The sequence below is a fragment of the Triturus cristatus genome, chromosome 4_2, assembly GCF_964204655.1.
Source record: "Triturus cristatus chromosome 4_2, aTriCri1.1, whole genome shotgun sequence".
Lineage (NCBI taxonomy): Eukaryota > Metazoa > Chordata > Amphibia > Caudata > Salamandridae > Triturus > Triturus cristatus.
The window spans coordinates 666,246,974-666,269,220 of NC_140586.1; positions in this window are offsets into that span (position 1 = coordinate 666,246,974).

The window sequence follows — 22,247 nt, forward strand, 5'->3', positions numbered from 1 at the left end:
ACCCTTGTCACATGCCTAAATGGTCTTATCAGATGATCTTTTTAGTTCTTGTAAGGCTTTATATTCTTCTTTATTTAAGTTAAATGATGTTTTTTGCACGTGTTTGGTGATGTTAACAATCTTGTTGTACACAATTTTTCTCAAAAATAGCCACTTCAGGTGGTAACTGTTCAATTGTAGGGGTGAAAATGGACTTGGGGGCAAGCCCAGAAAGATTGTCATTTTCCAGTGGCTGATCCCTGTTAGCAAAAAACACCCTTAGTCTTATTTTTCTGAAGAAAGCCATCAGGTCTCTAAATAGCTCAAATTTATTGAGTCCTGAATGGGGTGCAAAAGTTAGCCCTTTAGATAGTATAGTCATAACTGGGGGTGGCAGAGAGGAACCACTTAAATTAAAAATAGGTATGGTTTCTACTCCCTCCAGTATTGGGCATTGCGAGTGACAAGGTATTGGTTGTAGTCCATCTGTGGACTGGCCTGGAATCTCGGTTGATATAGAGGCCTCCAATTGCTGCGTCTCGTGAAGCGTCTCCCTAAAAAAGGTTGTGCGTTACGTTGTCTGCTATTGTACCTTACTCCTCGAAATTCCTGATTAGCTAGTTGTCTTTCACTATCTGAGTCGGAGGTATCCGAGAAAGTGGTAATTTTCTTGTTATAACCATATTGTTTGTTGGAAAATTGATCATATTGACCACTTCCAGATGTAGTGTAGTATTGATCAGATAAGTATGGGTATGTTGTCTCTTTACTAAAGAACCTCACATCCTTTTTTAGCTTGTCAATTTTACGTTTGGTAAGATATTCTGTGTACGAGTGTAAATCTTTCTCTATATCCTCCAGTTTTTTCTTGGAATCTTCCACTATACCTAAGGTTTTGATTTTGTTTTCCAGATCTAGGATTTCTGATGCCAGTTGTTGCAAAACTTCCTTGGATGTTTCCACAATTAGCATCATATAATCCCGGGAGCACCGATTGGATATCATTGCCCAACGTTCTAAGAATTGTTTGATTTGAATAAAAAGCCCTGGTATGTTCCTTACTCTAAGGCCTTGGGGAATAACCCCTGCTTTAAGGTATTCCAACATATATTGTCCATGCAACTCTATACGTTTCATCTTCTTTTTAAGCGCTAGTAATGCTATGGCATCCTCATTTTTATCTATAGTGCTCGTAGTTTGATGGCCAAAACTGGCCGAGCTGCCTACCATATTGGCGAATTGTTCATCTGTAAACCCAAATGTAGGTAGATTAGACATAGCGGCAAATGGGTTACAGAAAAGTAATAACAAATACGAAAAGTGCGGGGGAGCAAAAAATTTTTGATATAAATAGGACGAATAGAAGGGGGCATATAAATCAATGAAATTCCAAAATAGAAACCCATGTCAGAAACCAATTCTGGAACTAACCTCTGTATGGATTTGATAAGTGTATGAACCTCCCTCACAGACAGGCTGCAAGATACTTAATTTTGAAAACTAACGGGGCCCCTGGAAAAAGGATAAGACCTACCAAGGAAAGAACTGATTGGAAAAAAGAAGAACCAACAATACAATACAAATAAAACAAACAAATTAATTGCTATTCGAAAAAAGAGCAATTATCCAATGCATGCGCCATATTTTTCAAAATCTGCGAATCCTATTTCTAGAAAATGGTAAACAGAACAGGATTATATTTATATTGTTTTTTTATTTATTATTTATACTAATTGAATTTCCACAATTTATTCTCATATCAAAAACAGAGAAACATACATGTGCATATATTTACAAAGAAGGTAGAATTGATAAATACATTTCTCTGTGTCATTAATCAAAACCACATGTGCATGTTATCTAAACCTGACAATGAATTTAGACAACTTATAGAACAGTTAAGAAATTGACATGATGCAATATTACAATATACATGATGGTTCAGTGGCCCGCACCTTCATGCTTGGCTCAAACACTCTCAAATCTGATTATACATTCAAAGAATGAAGAAGGAAAAAATATTTTTTTTTAAATATATATCAGTGACGTCTGATGGGCAAACCCAAAATGGGAAAACCAACGCGTTTCGGCAATGCCTTCATCAGGATTCCATCACTGTGGTTAACTAAACAAAAAAAGGGGGAAGTAAAAAAAATATATATATATAAATATATACAGGTGTGAACACTGGAAAATAATAACTATGCTCTTAAATACAATTGCACAATGATTCAATTGGGCTCCAGTCAATACTATAAAATGCATGGGTAACTGACATAGAATTTCAAAATTTCGAGTCAATGGGGAAGAGAAGGAGAGTCTTTTCTAGGATAGAAAGGAAAGTAAAAGTGTCAGAAGACACAGAGTGGAAGCAATGTGCTCCTATGTAAGTCGGTATTGGGGCAGAAGTATTGTATATTTAAGCCTCCTTCTAGAGTGTGACTCGTCTGTCCCTAAAGTTTAAACTTTGGTGGAGAGGGGAAGTTGTACAAAAGTAATTACTGGCGGTTAGTAACACTAGGAGGATTCTGTCTTGTGACTGATTCTCACAGGTACCCACTATGTACCATCTGCGTTGGTAAATTTAAAAAGCATGCAAATTGTGTAAGGCCAGGAATTACCTGAATGGTGAAAGAAGAAACGAAGCCCTACAAAATCGGTCCAGTTGCAAGTCCCTCGTTATAATTAAATAACCTGTAGGACAATACATTTTGAGTGCAGGTAACTGTGAATTCAGCAGTTCCTATTCACTTACATGATTTGTACTAACCTTTGGTTATCGAGTATATAAACTTCTAAAATGCCTTTGCCTTTGCTAGAGTGCAATTGACTCTGATGTGTCAAAGCAATAATTTTCTTCACACTATTTAAAGAAACAAGAAAAATAAATGTGTACACGAAAATAAATAATGTTGGAACTGTACTTTTTTTGAAAAAAACCATCACTCACTTAAAGATGATATGGATGTTATCATTCTAGATAGCCTATCCCCTAATAACAAGGTCATGGGCAGATCCAACTAGACAACAAAAGTATAACCGATGACAGGACATAAGATGCAATTAGTCTAATGCGTGTGGGAAAAACCTGACCCTTAAGAGAAAGCATGAATAGACCATACAGTGGCATAATGCTCAGACCTATGTTACCAAGGATGAATGTAAAATTACTAATCTCAGTTACAATAACCAAACGGGTTCGATGATCGAACAAGAGTCTCACCTGCCGTTAGGTATGTAGCAATGCCACTCGCCGAGTATAGGTATCCCGAGGTGCCGGCTATGGTAATGGGCTTTATATAACTCGAAAAAGTCCGCCAAACGTTGCACAATTAGTCATGTTACAAGCCGACGCCTAAGATATGCATCCATTTACGATCGCCATTTGGGCGCCATATTGAAATGGGTATTATAAATATATTTTCACAGTGGAAGTGTTACAAAAACAACTGCCTGGCTGTGAAATATTTTGCATTTGCTCACAAATTTAGATGTAAAACACTCATGTATTCGAAATAGGCTGCCGAACCTAAATGTTGCAACTATTGTCGATTATGCAAGATTAGATAGAAATATCTGCAATTGCACGCCCATAATGAGCCATTCAATGAGCGCCATGTTGGAGTGACTGTATTGATTATATAAACGTGGTAAAGATGGACTAATGCCACCTCCCTGGCCGGAATGTTATTAAATTGTCAGAAAAATGATGATAGTTAGGGGGAGTACAGCTCCCTCCCTCCAAACCTAGTTACAAGCTTCGGCCGCAGTAGCCTGTGTGAACTCTGGACACTGCGATACAACAGGAGTCAGACCGGGGTCACTCCGCAGCCACGGCTGACACTCCTCTGGCAGTTCTCTATGACACGCACGGGGAACGAGTTATGGAGAGAAGCCGCAGCCTCGCGGTTACGGCTGCATACCTGTCCTCATTGCCGCTGCCTCAGTTCAAGCACGTTCAAGCAAGCGAGTCTTCTCCCTGAATGTCGTAACCGCAGTCCTCCGGCGGGCATTTCTCTCGATGAAGAAACCACATGAAATTCGGACGGAAATGGAAACGCCCTTCCACACGAGTCGCATTGGCAGTCGCAGCCGCCTGTATATTCCACACGTAACAGGATAGCAGGATGGGAAAATCCACAAGCCCGCTCAATCAGGTTTGTAAAGTTTTAATCTAGGTTGACAAAGGAAAGCGTTTCACCATGTCCGTGTCTTGGTCTTGGTTTTTTGGTTAATTAACATATATATGTATAAAAAATAAAAAAACAATCAAACAATTTACATGATTGTTAAACAATGTAATAAATAATTATTAAATAAAAGAATTGCAATTTATTTGTTACTTAATTAACTATATACTTACAAACCTAGAAGTCCACACTCACAATATAATTAAAATAAATAAGTATAACACAATTTACCTAATTGATAATCAATTAACCAATTAATTAACAATTAACATTTATTTATGAATACATTAATACTTAATTAACGTTCCCCCATGCCCCTCCAAACTTAGCAACCTGCAACTAAAATAAAACTAAAATAAATCAGTATTACATAATGTACATAATTCATTATCATTTAAATAATTAATAATACACGAATAATGAATTGTTAATTAATTACTACTTTTAACTTTCCACCCTGTATCCCTACAAATACGACACCCTACATGCAAAATATACAGTTATTACACAATTCATCTAAGTAATAATCAATTACATAATTAATATTAAATTAATAATTAATTGTTAATTCCCACATATACCCCTACAGACCCAGCAGCCTGCACCTAAATTATAACTAAAAAATTACACAATTTACATAATTAATATGCAATTGCAATAATAATATTAAATTAATAATTAAGCGTTCTTTAATTATTACTTACTAAACTGCCCTCCATAACCCCTTCAATCCCAGCAGTCCGCACCTAAAATATAACTAAAAAATATAACTATTACACAATTTGTATAATTAATAATCAATTACATTTTTAAAAATAAATTAATTGTTAATTAATTATTACTAAATTAACTTCTCAACCTAAGCTCCTACAAAACTAGTAATCTGCTATGACACTATAAATTACTATTAGCAATTAAAATATATATATATAATTCACTTAAAATTGCAAATTATATTTTGAAATATTATCAACAATAATACAAATAATAACACAAACTTAGGTGCCGATCACGATCCGGTAAAAAAATTCCCCGTACGACTCGTCTCCGGTCTTTTTACCGTACGAATCGTACAAGTGCCGCACAAACTGCCAATTACGATTCACATGGTAAAAAGTCCATACGAATCGCATTGGGAATTATTCCCCACACGACCTCGGGTCGGAAAATGTGTCCGACACGTCCACGGACGATTTACCGTACAAATGTGAAAAGTGAAGTCCGACCGCGGAATTACGATCCATCCCGTGCGTCAGATGTTACAACCGTATGGAAAAAACACCGTCCGCACCGAACTCCCATAGCAACCATGGACACATGTGCCCGCATATGCGCCGAACACCCCCCCCAGCCCCCGTATGTACGTGTCGAACACCCCCCAGCCCCCGTACATACGTGTCGAACCCCCGTGTATGTACACCCGTGTATGTGTCGAACCCCCCTCCCCGTGTATGTACACCCGTGTATGTGTCGAACCCCCCGTGTATGTACACCTGTGTACGTTCGAGTCGTACCCCCACCCGTGTATGTACACCCGTGTACGTGTCGAACCCCCCGTGTATGTACACCCGTGTACGTGTCGAACCCCCGTGTATGTACACCTGTGTACGTTCGAGTCGGGGGTACGCACCGTACATACACGGGTGGGGGTACGACTCGAACGTACACAGGTGTACATACACGGGGGGTTCGACACGTACACGGGTGTACATACACGGAGGGTTCGACACGTACATGGGTGTACATACACGGGGGGTTCGACACGTACACGGGTGTACATACACGGGGGGTTCGACACGTACACGGGTGTACATACACGGGTGGGGGTACGACTCGAACGTACACAGGTGTACATACACGGGGGGTTCCACACGTACACGGGTGTACATACACGGGGGGTTCGACACGTACGTACGGGGCCTGGGGGGGTAGGACTCGAACGTACGGGGGCTGGGGGGGGGTTCGACACGTACGTACGGGGGCTGGGGGGGGTACGACTCGAACGTACGGGGGCTGGGGGGGGTCGGCGCGTACCGGGCCACCTACTCTGGTCGTTTCGCGCCGTACTTCGCTTTTCCGGCACTTTTTGGGTGCCGTGAAAATATTGCCGTCCAGACTGCTGTCAGTTCGAATCGTACTTCCTGGGTCGTGAAACGCTGCCTGAAAGTGTCCCGACGTCACGTCGCAGCATTCCCGGATCACATTCGTACGTATATTTTCGTCGGTCGGTGTTTTTTACGATTCGTACGGAAATGGTGTTTCCGTGCGAATCGTAATTCCATGTTTGTAAAGTTTTACAACCGGGTACGAGTCGGACGGAGAAAATGCTCCGACCGACGGTTCGTACCCGGTTTTTACCGGATCGTTATCGGCACCTTAATATATAAACTAAGACACATTAGGATAATTTAAAAATTATATTTTTACAACAACATTATCGAAAATGACATTAACAACAATATTCGTACCAACGATATTACTTACCTGAAAAAAATGATATTCCTGACAACTATATTTCTGCTTCACGATATTTTTGTGTCACAATATGTTTTTTCTGACATTTCTGTCTCCCAATATTTGCAAGTCAATATTTTCCAAATACCTCTTATGCATTACTTCTGGATACTATATCATTCCCAGTAGAAAAGCTTAACTTATGTGAACATTTGTTGGAGGGTCAAAAGGACACTGCTTCATAAAACTGGAGAAGTGCAAAACATACAAAACGTAGCTAGAACAAGTTTCAAGAACTGCCACTCACTGCATGAAGCCCAAATTGGCTACAGCTCATTGACAGTGTCAGCTGAAAGTTCCAGGAACCCTGCTAAGAGATTTAACCAGGCCACGGCTTGCCTCCTATCCAATGACCTGGCATCAAGCCTCAGGTATCACAAAAATACATTTTCCAAGCTGGGGCATTTTATTTTGAGAGCCATCACGAACATTTCAAATCACCTGTATCGAATATTTAAGATGTATGACTGTGTATACAATGTCCTGGCTCATCCAATAAACCAGATTATTGCTTTAAAAAATAGTCAAAATCTCAAAATTTTGAATGGCCTGATCCAAGATATAATGATGAAAAAGGTTTGCTTGTGGATTGCCTTTTCGAGGTCCCTGAATCATAGCTGTTTTCCCGATGTATCCATATCATATGGCCATCAGAGTTCCTAAAGTAGCAGTTTTAAAAAAAATCATATTCAAGTATCTAGTGCCCTACTTAAGATATGATATTTGAAAAAGGGCATAACAGTAAATACCTATAGAGCCTAAGAGCCAGATTAAGAGTTTGATGCAGGGCTACTCCATCACAAATGTGATGGATATCCCAACCACATTTTTACATGTTCTATACGATATAATGCAAATATAATGAGGTGGACAGGATATCCTTCCTATTTGTGACAAAATAACGTGTCGGCCTAGCTCTAACTAAGGCATTCGCTTTCTTCTTAGGAAACAACACTGCTGCATTATTTTATAATCAAGATTCTTTAGTGTCTGGTAAATGAAGAACGCTTGGACTCTTTTGATTCTACTGTACACCATGGGCCTGTGACTTAAGCGTTGTGGGGATGAGTTGGAAGCAGGCTTAGAATGTTGAGTTCTGATATACTTACATGCATCGGAATAAAGATGTGTAAAATTACTCTTTGCATGTGGCATAGTTATTGGTGAGTACCTGGTCTGGTAGGATGCTATAACTGGCAATAAGACAGGGGATACGAAGCGCATACACTGACAGCACTCTTCCGAGGTGTTTGCTGTGGTCCAGCAGACTGCTCGTACATGCCATGTGTGCTGCCATCAAGCTATTCAGAACCCTTTGAACATGTCAGAATTGCCAGAACGTGTGCAGCACACATAGAAAGAGGGAGAGAAATAAAGATATTTCTACTTGTTATGCCTCTCTTGGGGAGGTGTATCTTTTTTGGGCATCGCCAGGCTTACAAGTCCTTGTAAATCTGGGAATGCATCAAAAACCATGGGAGTTATGTAGCAACACCCACCACAATACCCTTGGAACCTCACCCTTGCGCAGAGTAAGGCAACACAGCGATTTGTGCTGCATTGTCTTACTTCAGATTTTTTAAGCCCTTCAAAGTCACGCAAAGTGTCTTTGCATGCCTTCATAAATATGACTTAGAGGTTTGTGTCACGTATGTACCACATTGCATGGTGGAAGCATGACGCGAAGCTCTCATAAATATGCCCCCTATTCTCTATAGCACATTCTTCCTGTAAAAAAGGAAAAATGCATTTCATGTTACAAAAATTACCCAAATGGTCAGTTTGTATAAAACGTTAACTCAAAAATGTATTTTAGAGATATTGCCTGGTCACTGGCATTAAAACAAATGCCCCTTGCACTCGGAATTGTAGTTTTATGCTTAACAATTGCTTGAGCTATCCACTGGCTAAAAAAATCAACCTGCATTGCTTTTTGACAACCCACATTACAGAACTGCCACTTACTTTAGGAAGACGCTGCTCACGTTGGAATGTAATGTATTGTAGGCAGATTTATAGAGCACTAATTTATCACCCGTGAGGGTATCCAGGTGCTGAGTAGGTTTGGCGATCCTGGAAATTGCTCGGATAGCCGGGTCTTCACTTTCTTGCGGAAGAATGTGAGCGATGAGGCTGTTCTTATGTTCAGCTGGATGGTGTTCCAGGTCTTTGCAGCAAGGTAGGAAAAAGATCTAATTCTGTGGATCCTCGGGGTCCAGGCGAGAGCAAGAGAGGGAGCGTAGGTTTCGGGCTGGTTGGTGGAATTTCAAATGGCAGTTGAGGTATGCGAGGCCCATCAGGTGCAGTGCTTTGTAGGCATGGGTGAGAATCCGGAACTGGCAGCATTTCTAAATGGGGAGCCAGTGAAGCTTTTGGAGGTGTGGCGTGATGTGGATGTGACTAGGAAGGTCCAGGATCAGTCGAGCTGTGTCATTTTGTATGATTTTAAGCCTGTGGGTGTGGTGGTTGGAGTTATCCAAATAGAGTGGGTTGCCGTAATATAGTCTGCTCGCAATGAGGGCCTGGATGATGGTCTTCCACGTATCCGATGGGAGCCATTCAAAGATCTTTCATAGCATGCTTAGGATGCTGAGGCAGGTGGAGGAGACACCATTGATTTACAGTCTCATGGAGAGTTCAGTGTTGATGATTATGCCTGGGTGTCCTTGCTCGACTGGCAGGGATGGGTCTCCAGACTGCAGGCCACCAGGTGAAATCCAAGGGTGAGTTGGTGGGTCCAAAGATAGGACTTCTGTTTTCACTGTTTTGAGTTTCATGCAGTTGGTTCCCATCCATCTGGCCACTTCCACCATGCAATGTTTTAAGATGTTTTGGGTGTTGATGGGGCCTTCAGGGAGGGAGAGGATGAGTTGTATATCATTGGCATACGAGATGATGCTAAGGCCATGGGATCAAGTATATTCTGCTAGTGTTGCCATATGGACGTTGAAGAGGGTGGAGCTGAGTGATGATCCCAGAGGGACTCCACAGATGACGTCTTTGGGAGGCGCACGTGAAGGGGCTATCCAGATCCGTTGCATTCTTCTGGTCAGGATGTGGCACAGCCTTTGGAAGTCTTGGTCCTGGATTCCTGTGTCGTGCAGCTTGGTGATAAGGGTGTGGTGCGAGACCATGTTGAAAGTGGCAGAGAGGTCGAGGATCAGGTATGTGGCGTGGCCTCGGTCCATGATGATGCGGGTTTCATCTGCTGATACAATGAGGGCCGTCTTGCTGCTGTGGTTGCTGCGGAAGCCTGATTGTGAGAGGTCCATGATGTCATGTTGTTCGATGTTTTGGGAGAGCTGGGTGTTGATTTCTTTCTCAATTATTTTTGCAGGAAAAGGTAGCAGGGAAATTGGGCGGTAGTTGCTGAGGAATTCTGGGTCAGCGGATGGTTTCTTGAGGTGTGGGGTTACTTCTGTGCACTTCCAGGAGTCAGGGAAGGTGGCTGTGTTGATGGAAGTGTTGATGATTGTTTTGAGGCCGTGCTTATCCTGGGTCCTCCAAGGTTGATAAGACTGTGGGGGCATGGGTCAGTGGGGGCCCCTGAGGGGATAGATGCCATCAAGGCTGTGGTTTCATCAGTGGGGATGGAGGTCTATTTGGAGAGAGTGGGTGTTCTTGCGGTGAGTGCCGGTGATAGGTGATGGGTCGAGGGAAGATGTTGTGTGTCGAAACTCTTGTAGCTGTTGGAGAGCTTGACGGGAAAAAAGTTGGGAAGTTGATTGCAGAGGTCCTGTGATGGGCTGGAGGAGCTGGCTGAGGGTGCCGGGTGGGTGAAATCTTTGTTGATAGTGAAAAGATCTTTAAGGTTGATGTTACTTTCTTCGATTCTCTGAGCTAGAGCCCTCTTCTTGGTGTTTCTCAGATTTTGGTGGTAGGCTTGGAGCAAGTTTCTGTTGGTGTCTCTGTCAGTGGCCTTCCTTTCCAGTTGTTTGCAGAGTTGCTTTGTTGCTCTGAGGCTGTTTGTGTACCAGCTGGCATGCTTGCAGGTCCTTCTGGGCTTATTTGGCTGTGAGGTGCTAATTGGTTGGCTTAGGTGGTGAGCCATCTGTTGAGGATTTTGGCATTTCTGTTAATGTCATCAGAGAAGGTGGGTGAATGTTGCTGGAGGGTATTGGTCCAGTCTTGAGTGTGAAGTTCTTCCAGTGGCATCCCTGAGTGGGTGGGACACCTGGTGCGCACAGCAGGGGGTGAGAATGTTGAAGTGCATGATGAAGTGGTCTGTTCATGCACATTTGTGCTGATTGTGTTGTTTCCATGCTTCTCGCATTAAAATGTTTCCCTTAAATTGATTTTCTTCATACAATATGGCGTGATGGCATTATCTTGGTAATTACGCATGAGTTTCATTATGCAAGATTTTCAAAATGATGTCAAATATGCTGGGCCTAATTTTAACATGATTTCATTGGCCACAGAAGCCACTTTCTTGATGCTGTGATAGTTGTTTATTAACTAATGTGGAAGTATTTATTGATTTTCCTTGATTGATTTTTATGAATATTTTTTTAATGGTGATTAAATGGACCTCAGTTCCATGAACAGCCCCTCACTTCCAGCTGCACCACTAAGGGCAAAGGGCAGCCCTAAGTTGTAACAGGAAAAATTCCTCACAGTCAACAGCCAATTCCAGGAGTCTCCCCCTTGTAGGGTTGGACACCAATCTCTAGTGAATCAATGCTGGAGAAGTTACACTTCACCTCAAGCAAAGTTGGGAATCTTCACCTATCTTCACAAAGATTATGCCTATAATACCATGTTGGATAGGGTGGCAAACCATACCACATTTTGCAGTTTTGTTCTATAACCAAGGCTCCTGTCCATCTGCTCGTAGAGAGGTACCACAGGACTTCCATTGTCCTACATTTTTGGTCCACGTCACTTCTAACCTTCTAAAAAACAAGTAATTCTTACTCTTTCAAAACTCAATGGGTTGTGAAAGAGGCAACTATTGCAGGCTATGAAGAACAAGCTGTGGCACAGAAAGCTCTCCTGGACAATACAGCTTTTGGAGTATGTTCAGCTATTGAGATTCAAATCCTGCCACTGAAATAAATACACTTGAATATGTTAATGAATACTATGCTTGGGACTCGTCCTGAGAGTATGCCCTTGGTATTTCGTTCCTTAAACCTGATTCACTGCTGATACAGTGGGCAGAGGCACAAGGAGAGCCTGATTTGCCTAGGATCAAAAAGTTAGTTAAGTAGTAGACCAGAGAATGAGCATCCTGCAACTTGCTGCAAAGGGTATATATTGAACAGTAAATTGCACTTTGGTGAATACGCCATGATACTGGAGACACTTGGTGCTATCCAGTCCATTTTGTTAACCACATGCGTACATGTAACTTTTAGAGTGATTCTAAATACTCCCAACATTGCAAAAAAGGGAGCTCAGAAATAAGCCCCAAAAGGTAACTGCCCAGGAGCACACAATTTGGCCAAATGAGCTGAGGAAAAACTTGTTTTTTGGTTCTACATTTCCAGCTAGACCAGTAAACCGCAACTGGGCTGGCAGTGATTCTGTTGGCAAGGCCAAGGGGCTGCCCGTCCCAGTGATATTCCAGTGTGTTGTGAGCCCTGTCCAGCTTTAGAATACATAGTTTATTTCCAGCACATTTAGATGAAGTGGTCAGGCTGAGATGATACGTCAATTATTCTAGTTCCATCGCTAAAACGTATCCACTGGATCAACCCTAGTGGCAGAAGTTGGCTAATGGGAAGTATGCGCGACAGATATTAATATTTACTACTGATAACGCAAAGCTTAAGACTATTTCATTTCATTAGGATAGCACAGTTGTTCATTTTCAAAACTTGTCTCTCAAAAGTTGTAATAGTGAGCAGCCTAAGCTTACTGCAGGAGGTGATAAAATGATTAGAACTCAAATACTGTATGAATAGTAAGCACACTCAAGAAGCTGAGACTCTGGCACAGTTACATCTTATAAAATTGCCTGACTGAGAGGATAGAGAATTACAATGAAACACCCAAAAAGTGCTACATGACTCGCAGTTCCTTCTTCCCAACAAACATCTTCAGAAGTTGAGGGAAGCGCTAACTGTCTCCAGTTGAACAATGTGTCCGCATGCATTTGAAGTATCCTGCGAAGTGATAGCGGAAAAATGGCCACCCTATCACTAGCACACTTTCAACAAGCATTGGCAACGCTAATGGGTCTCCCTATTAGGCTTACTAGCTTTGGTAATTATTTTTAGCCATATTTTACAGCTGCTGTGCAGCATGTATGAAAATAATGTTTAAAAAAACCTGTAACGTGTCTGTAGTGACACTTTGTAGGCACAGTTCAACTAGGAAGCGTACGCCTACAAAATGAGGCAATCGTTTTTCTTTTGAATTAGTAAACAAAAGTATCACAAAGTGCACTTTCTTGACATAGTGCTGATGCATCTTTTGGAGATAGCGCTAATGCTCCAGGGGAGGGACAAAACCAGACGAGGGTGTAAAGCCCAAGGAAGCTGATGAATAGGAAGCGAGCAAATGAGAGTGATAATAAAGCAAACCAATGGTAAGCAATAGGTGGGCTCCAGGCCCACAGTAAGCTAACAATATGTCTTGCAACCGAGAGTTCATGTCCTGTCTAAGGCAAGAAATAAAAAGGTGAACTGTGGCATGCCGCCCCCTGCTCCTCCATGGTTGGACTGCCTGCCCCTGTTCCTAGTGCACTGGTGGGATGTGATGCTTTATCTCGCTAGGTGTGGAGGTACTGCCTAGTCAGCACAAGGTGGGGCCTGAGCAATTGCTTGGAAACATGAAAGACCAGACAGTTTTTGGCCCTTAACAGATGTTTCTCGGGGGGTTCTCAGTGCATTCAGCCACTTTGCTGGCTACTGTTACACGACAAAACATTGCAAACATGGCTATTCCTGAAAGAGGGACCGCTAAAAAAACCTCCCAGTCAAAAAACGTCAAATACGTTATTTAAGAGAAACAATAATAACTGATTATTTTATACTTGAGGGGTAAAGTCAAAACACTAAGGGGCTTTTTTCAGAAATATTTAAGTGACAATAACAGTATAGTCTGACTGTGTACTGGCGTCAAGTGCCACACTGCTGCTAGTGCTAATGCAGAGAGCGGAGAGCTTTGGACACTTTTATGTCCTTGTGTTCACATTCAGTGACCTCTCTGCAGGGTATCCCATACTCTCTGCATTCCTCTCTTGCTTCCTGACCCTAACACCTGACTGTGAACAGAATCCTTATAGATTTCACTGGGACTTCACCAGGTTGCATTAGCACCGCCTGCTCTTACGTGGTCTGTGATAACGCAAGAGTTGCGGCATTTGGGGGCATATTAACAAGCCAGGCGATAAAATTATAGCCGCTTTAGCGGCAGAAAACTGCCGCTAAAACGGCGATAATGGGCTTGATAATATGCTCTATGGAATTCCAATTGAAGCCCATGTTAGATGTGAAGGACATCTAACATGGGCTTCAATTGGAATTCCATGGAGCATATTATCAAGCCCATTATCGCCGTTTTAGCGGCAGAAAACTGCCGCTAAACCGGCGATAATATTATCGCCTGGCTTGATAATATGCCCCTTAGATTGTCAGAAAAGAAAGGCCTATTACAGCAACTTTCAAAGGTCCTTGCAGAGTTTTGCAAGGTATGTCTGGAAGCTGCAATGAATGTCAAACAGTCACTTGAACGCATCAAAATCCTGTCCACCTGTGTTTATTCAAAAGTAACATAGTTGAAAAACACATAACTCAATATGATATCCTTGCATTATGTGCGTTTTCAAGAACACCAATCACTGCTGTTTGTAAAAACGCCAGCACCACAGGAAGAATAAAGCGACCACAAGAAGTTGGACCCATGTCCTGTGACGCTTTCAGTCTTCCTCGGCTATTAAGAACATCATTTTGCAATCTAGCATTGTAGTTTGAATTTAAGGTTTTGCATATAAGTACTAATAAACGCAAACAGGCAGCCAAAAATGTTTCCTTGTTTTGATATATATATACATGACATACTCTAAGCATAATTTATATTCTGTATTTTTTTTAATTACAGTTTATTTCATTTCGGAATTTATATCCCAATGTGTTTGATGGCTCGGCTCTGGGCTATGGCAAGCAGTCTGTTTTTGAGAATCGGGCCTTTTGCAAACTCATGAAGGCTTCGAACACCTGACCCTAAGGGCCCGGCAAGGCCCCTGGATCGGCGCTGAGCGAAATTTCTAGTTTGCCATCTCTAATTTTAACCATCACACAGCAGCCATACAAACAAATGTCCATAATGAGAGTTTAAAAAAGCAAGTCTACATGCAGAATGAATATAATTAGAAACTAGTATCCTTGTGGAAGCCTGCTTCCTTTACTGCCATCTAGTGAGCGAACATCGTAACTGCGGCCCTTCCCTCACAGCGGCTCTCGTTGAACCGCCGCTGACTTCCTCCCACGCTGGATCTATAAATGCAAACCACGATGCATCGCCGAGGCGGGAAAGGGAGAAACCAGCGTTGCCTGCAGTTCCGGGTTACCAAAGAGGCAAAGTAGGCGCCGGCCTATGGGCCCAACTACCTTTAGGGTCAGTGCCGGACTGGGAACCAAAACCGGCCCTGGCTAAGTGCTCGGCAGGCCCCCCCTGGGGGGTTGGGGTTGCCGCCGAGCTCTTTGCCAGGGCCGGTTTTCGACCGATTTTGTTACAGGGCCGATTTTGCAGACGGCCCTGTAACACACAAAACCGGCCCCCACCCATGCGGCGCACCGGGGGATTGCCCGGTGCCGCTACGGCCAGTCCGGCCCTGTTTAGGGTCCCTGCGACAACAGATCAAAATATTGATTTGATCTTGAAAGAAAATTACAACCAATCTTTCTTAAATAGTTTGGGAGGGGGGCCCCTAAATTTCAACTGCCTAGGGGCCCCCACAAGGTGCAATCTGGCATGGTTTCACATTTGACAGAAAATCTCCGATAGGATGCATTCTTTTTAAAAACCTTTTTCAGGTGCACGATCTTCTGTTCTTGTGCAGGACCACAATATTGCCGTTGCATTCCAAGCTGCATGCACAGCTGCTAGAGTCCAAGCCATTAATGTGGCGGTAGCAATTAACTACAGAAGGGAAGTGTGGGGGGCAGGGGAGGGGGTCTCTCTCTGATTCAATTGAATACAGAGCACCCAATAAAAGGTGGGTAGAATAGCATTGCGTATTACATACGAATAAGTTACTCTCTTTGAACGAACATTTAGACAAGTGAATCTCTTCTAGTTCAAATTCACAACATCAGAGTCTCTGCAATAGCAAAATTAAATTGTTATAAGTACAAGACCCATTTGCGATTGGGTGTCATTTTACTGAATCGTAAATTGGGTTTACGAGTACATACCGAATCGCTATTTGAAAGGGGAGTGTTTAGGACATCTCTTCCAAATAATGATTCCCGTATGGGATGTATGGATGAAATCCAGTCGCAAAACATTCATATTTTACTGACTACATAAAGGTTGTGGTACCCCATAATCCATTGTGACTGTTGACAAAAACCACTTTTTCATTTTTTTAAAATGTATCTTGTTAAGGGAAACAGGCTGCATTAAAAAAATGCTATATTTAAAAGCAATCACATCATATGTGTGATGTCAGTGAATTGTAATCGGCTGCTTTTGCATCCAACCTCATTAATGTCCGTGAGGTAGCTTAAATTGTGACCCACTAAAATTTGGTATTTTCTGACCCGACCTATTAGTACATAGATCAGATTTTCTAAATATTGGTTCGCAAATTGTGACCATTTTTAGTGAATGCAATGTTGGTCCATCTGGCCCCTAGATCCCGAGGTCCTGCATAGCAGTACAGGATTCATAAAGTGCCACCAACAAGCATCAGAGTTTCTGAGAAGCTTAAGAGGCCAGTTCTTACATCACGCCTAGTATATGCATGGCCTCTCTGCTGGGACTGCTATCAGTTGCTGTTCATGGTTTATGAGTCCTTCATTTTAGGAGAACTAAGTAAATACAACTGGGAGTGGGACTACCAAGAAATACTGCCAGATGGCAACATGGACTTAGGAACTAGCGGTGATCAGTAGCGGCCGGTGTCAGAGGAGAGGAGGGGGACAAAGACGACAAACAACAAAAAAAGAGAAAATGTACCTGCAGCCCACTGCATCGCCGTCTTCTGTTCTTCTTGCAGCTCCATTGCAGGCAGAGGCTCCCAGACTCCCCTGCGGCCAATCCTGAAGTTGCTCTCATACTTGAGAGCAGCTTCAGGATTACCCTGAGCGCCGAGGATTTGCGCTCCCAGGGAGACTGGGAGTCTGTGCCTTGCTGTCTCCAACCCAGCAACATAGCTGGGTTGGAGAGACCTTCAGTGCTCATGATGCTTTGGGCGGCCTGAGACAGCCGGCCAAACCGTCATGTGCACGGATAACAGTGCATACTGCTCCCCTGTGGTGCCTGTTATCCTCCTGGCGATGCCCCCAAGACTCCGGGAAACAAAATGAAATGATAAAAAACTTGGGTTTATTATCATTTTCTTTTTGTTACCCTGCTGGCGGGGGAGCGAGGGTGTCTCTCCTCCGCCATAGCGGAAGAGCCGCCCCTGGTGATGATGGGATGAATTTCACCCCTCCCCAAGATTTTTGAGTGTGGGGCACACTGGGGACAAATCACTGAGAGTTATCCAGATAATGCAACATACTTGACTAAACTGTGCATCAAGAAAAGGCAAATTATGTGGCATAATGCCACATAATTTGCCTTTTGAGGCAGTATTAAATCACTCTTTTGTCCCATTTTACAATATTAACACTCTCTGGACAAATATTTTACCTCATTAATATCAGCTTAACACCTTACTATCAATCAATCAATCAATCACATAATTTGTAAAGTGCACTACATACCCGGGAGGGTTTCAAGGCGCTGGGGGGAGGGAGGGAGAGGAGCTGTTAATGGTCGAAGAGCCAGGTCTTGAGTTGTCTCCTGAAAGTCAGCAAGTCTTCGGTTTGTCACAGGTAGAGGGGGAGGGTGTTCTTGGTCTTGGCGGCGCGATGGGAGAAGGATCTGCCTCCGGAAGTAGTTCTCCAGATGCGTGGGACCGTGGCCAGGGCGCAGTCAGCGGAGCGGAGTTTCCTGTTGGGTACGTAGAAGGAGAGTCGACTGTTGAGATAGGCTGGGCCGGTATTGTGGAGTGCCTTGTGTGCGTAGATCAGGAGCTTGAAGGAGATTCTTTTGTCGATGGGGAGCCAGTGCAGGTTCCTCAGGTGGGGGGTGATGTGGTCGCGGCGCGGGACGTCGAGGATCAGGCGTGCAGAGGCATTCTGGATTCTCTGTAGTCTGTTGATGAGCTTGGACGAGGCTCCGGCGTAGAGGGCATTTCCGTAGTCGAGTCTGCTGCTGACTAGGACCTGGGTGACTTTTTTCCTTGTGTTTGTCAGGATCCATCTGTAGATCTTGTGGAGCATGCGGAGGGTGTTAAAACAGGTGGAGGAGACTGCGTTAACATGTTTGGTCATGGAGAGTTTCGAGTCGAGGATGACTCCCAGGTTGCGTGCATGGTCGATGGGGGCCGGGGTGGACCCCTGAGATGTGGGCCACCAAGAGTCGTCCCATGCGGAGGGGTTGGACCAGAGGATGAGGATTTCTGTCTTGTCTGTGTTCAGTTTGAGGCTGCTGTCCTCCATCCAGTCGGCGACGGCCTTCATTCCCTGGTGGAGGTTGGATTTGGCGGTGAGGGGGTCCTTGGTGAGGGAGAGGATCAGCTGGGTGTCATCGGCGTAGGAGATTATGTTGAGGTCGTGCTGTCGGGCAATGCGTGCTAGTGGTGCTATGTAGACGTTGAACAGCGTCGGGCTGAGGGAGGATCCTTGAGGGATGCCGCAGATGATCTTGGAGGCCTCGGAACGGAACGGGGGGAGGCGGACTCTCTGAGTTCTGCCAGAGAGGAAGGAGGTGGTCCAGTCCAGGGCCTTGTCTCGGATCCCTGCGTCGTGGAGGCGCGTGCGTAGTGTGCGGTGGCAGACGGTGTCGAAGGCGGCGGAGAGGTCCAGGAGGATGAGGGCCGCCGTCTCGCCGTTGTCTAGCAGGATCCTGATGTCGTCTGTGGCGACGATGAGGGCGGTCTCGGTGAAGTGGTTGCTGCGGAATCCTGATTGGGACGGGTCTAGGATGTTGTTGTCTTCGAGGTGCCGGGTGAGCTGGGTGTTTACTATGTTCTCGATGACCTTTGCTGGGAACGGAAGCAAGGAGATGGGCCGGAAGTTCTTGAGGTCGCTCTGGTCCGCCTTGGGTTTCTTCAGTAGGGCGTTGATCTCTGCTTGCTTCCAGTTCTCAGGGAAGGTGGCGGTTTCGAAGGAGAGGTTGATGATTTTGTGCAGGTGGGGTGCGATGGACTTGCTGGCTTTGTTGAAGATGTTGTGCGGGAGAGGGTCGGATGGGGAACCGGAGTGGATTGTTCCCATGGTCTCCTCGATGCTTACGTCGGCCCAGGTTGTCAGGGTGTCGTGGGCGGTGGGGTGCGGTGGGTTCGGTGCGGTGTGGTCGGCCGGGGTTGTCCGGGGTCCGAAGCTGAAATGGATGTCGGTGATTTTCCGGTGAAATAATGTGGCGAGGGAGTTGCACAGGGCTTGCGCCGGTGAGATGTCGTTGGATAGTTCCTTCACGATGGTGAAGAGCTCCTTGCTGTTGTGTGCATTGTTGTCAAGGCGGTCTGTGAAGGAGGTTCTTTTGGCGGTCCTGATGAGATGGTGGTGGTTGCGGATGGCGTCTTTGTGGGCAATGCGGCTGTCTGGCGTCTTGTCGCTGTGCCATATGTTTTCCAGTTTCCATCAGGTGCGTTTTGAGTCGAGGAGTTCCGGGGTGAACCAGCTGACTCTTCTGCTGGTGTCTCCTCTGTTGGTGGGGTTTTTCAGCGGGGCGACGGTGTTGGCGCAGTCGTTCATCCAGCGTTCGAGGGCGAGTGCACCTTCATCCGGGTTGGTGGGGTTTGTCGGAGGGTTGAGTGCGAGGCTTGTCTGTAGTTGTTCTTCAGTGATTTTGCCCCAGCGGCGGCGGGGGGTCTGTAGGGTGTGGTGGTGTGTGGGTGGTTTTCGGAAGGAGAAGTGGATGCAGTGGTGGTTTGTCCAGGTGAGTTCGGAGGCGTGGCTGAAGGTGACGTGGGGGATTGAGGAGAAGATGGCATCAAGCGTGTGTCCGAGGTTGGCGAGATTGTCGATAAGGGTGGAAGAGTTGTTGTCATTGTTGTTCTCCAGGTGATAGTTCAGGTCTCCGAGGAGGATGTAGTCGGTGGAGGTCAGCGCATGTGTGCTGATGAGGTCGGCGATGGAGTTGCAGAATTGAGGCCGGGGTCCTGGCGGTCTGTAGACGAGGGTGCCTCTTAGGGTGGTCTTTGGGTCCATGTGGATCTGGAAGTGCATGTGTTTGGCTGTGCTGAGGGTGTTGTTGGTGTTGAGACCCTGATGGCGTTTCTGTGGACGATGGCGATTCCTCCTCCGGCCCTGTTTGAGCGGTGTCTGCGGGTGATCTTGAACCCGTCTGGGATGGCTATGGCGATGTCTGGCGAGGAGGCTTCGTTCATCCAGGTCTCGGTCAGGAAGGCGGCGTCTGGTGATGTGGTGTCGAGTAGGTCCCAGAGTTCGACGGCGTGTTTGTGTGTGGAGCGGGTGTTGATCAGGATGCATCTAAGCTGGTTGGCTTCCGTTGTGGTGGGCGTCTTGGCGCTTTCGCGGCAGGAGAAGCTGCAGTTCCGGCAGGTGAAGGGACCATGGGTGCGCCTCGGGGCGGCCATGCAGCGGGTGTGCGTTCTTCCTGGGTTGAGAGTGATGAGGGTCTTGGGGTACAGAAAATAAGAGGGGCACAGAGCAGAGCGGCGAGCGGGGGGCAGGGGGCACAGAACAGTTACAGTCACAAAGCAACAGGCAGCAAGCGAGAATGAACAAACCTAAGGCCACCACTGGCCACCAGGGATGAGGCGCAGGTGGAAGCCTGCGGGTGGTGGAGGGCCTCGAACACTCCGGCGGCAGCAGCGACAGCAGGGGTGCAGGCGGAGCTGCAGCAGGGGGGCAACCTACCAGAAGGTCAAGGGTCACTCTCCTCACCGCGCAGCGGCCGCCATATATGGGAAGGTGGGGAGGGAGGAGCAGCTGGGAGGCGGGAGGCGAGGGACGAATGTGACAAATGGGCACGGAGGGGGCGTGGCCGCAGGGGAGGCACGACGGGGACGGGGGACCGGAGACCAGCACGGGGCACAGAGGAGGAAAAAAGGCTACAAATCAGGGTCACAGAGGCACAAAAGGCAGCGCGAGGGTACGAAGGACGGCGAGGGGTACAGAAAATAAAAGGGGCACAGAGCAAAGCGGCGAGCGGTTGGCAGGGGGCACAGAACAGTTACAGTCACAAAAATCAAGGGTCACAGAGGCGCAAAGTCAGCACAAGTGTAAAGAGGACGGCGAGGGGTACAGAAAATAAGAGGGGCACAGAGCAGAGCGGCGAGCTGGGTGCGGGGGGCACATAACAGTTACAGTCACAAAGCAACAGGCAGCAAGCGAGAACGAACGAACCTAAGGCCACCACTGGCCACCAGGGATGAGGCGCAGTGGAAGCCTGCGGGTGGCGGAGGGCCTCGATCACTCCGGCGGCAGCAGCGACAGCGACAGCGGGGGTGCAGGCGGAGCTGCAGCAGGGGGGGAGCGACCTACCAGAAGGTCAAGGGTCGCTCTTGATAGAGATCAGGGTATCTAAAATATGCCCACTACCACGGATAGAGTAATCACACAGTTACATGCACATACATTCATCATACGCTAGGGCCCATTTCACTAACATACGCTCAAATACTCTACCAACAATAAACCTGTGGAAAGAAAACACCTAAACACCCTGCATCAATATCAGGTCGATCGGATCTGGTTTAGTGACTGTCCTAATCAATAACATAATCTACACAACATATACAATAATGATCAAATATAAACCCAATAATTGACAAGAAAGAAAATTCAACACCATGTTTTAAAATTATATTGCTTTATCTAAAATTAGTCAAAGTTAAATCAATCAGAATAAATCATTTCTCATAGTTACCTATTCTAACTAAGTGTCAGAACGGGTCAGGACAAGTCTCTCGGTAAAGTCTCTCAAGACGAAGTCCTCAGCACAGTCCTCAGCAACGCAGCTTCACGCAGCAAAGGTAAAACGGCAAGTGGCAAAAGGGTGGCAAGATCCCTCCCTAAGCTAACAGTTTTTATAATGAAAAATACAATGGAAAGACTCATCAAGTTTGAAAAAAAAACACTGAATCACTGAGCAGAGCGAGAAGGAAAGGATGCAACATTGCAACATTTATGAACCTCCGCTCAGGAAAAATACACATAGCGAAGACTACGGAACAGGAACCAAGAAAATAAAACTTGTAACACATTTAATCCGGCTTCTCCTCGGCCATCGAGCCACAGTTCAGAGTTTTCCTCTACGGCTCCTTTGTCTCTCGAGATTGCCAAGGACACTTTCACTTTTCTTGGAGAACACCCAAAGCTGCTGCCGTCCTCATGGAAAATTTCATAGAAGGACCATGGTCAGTCACCCTCA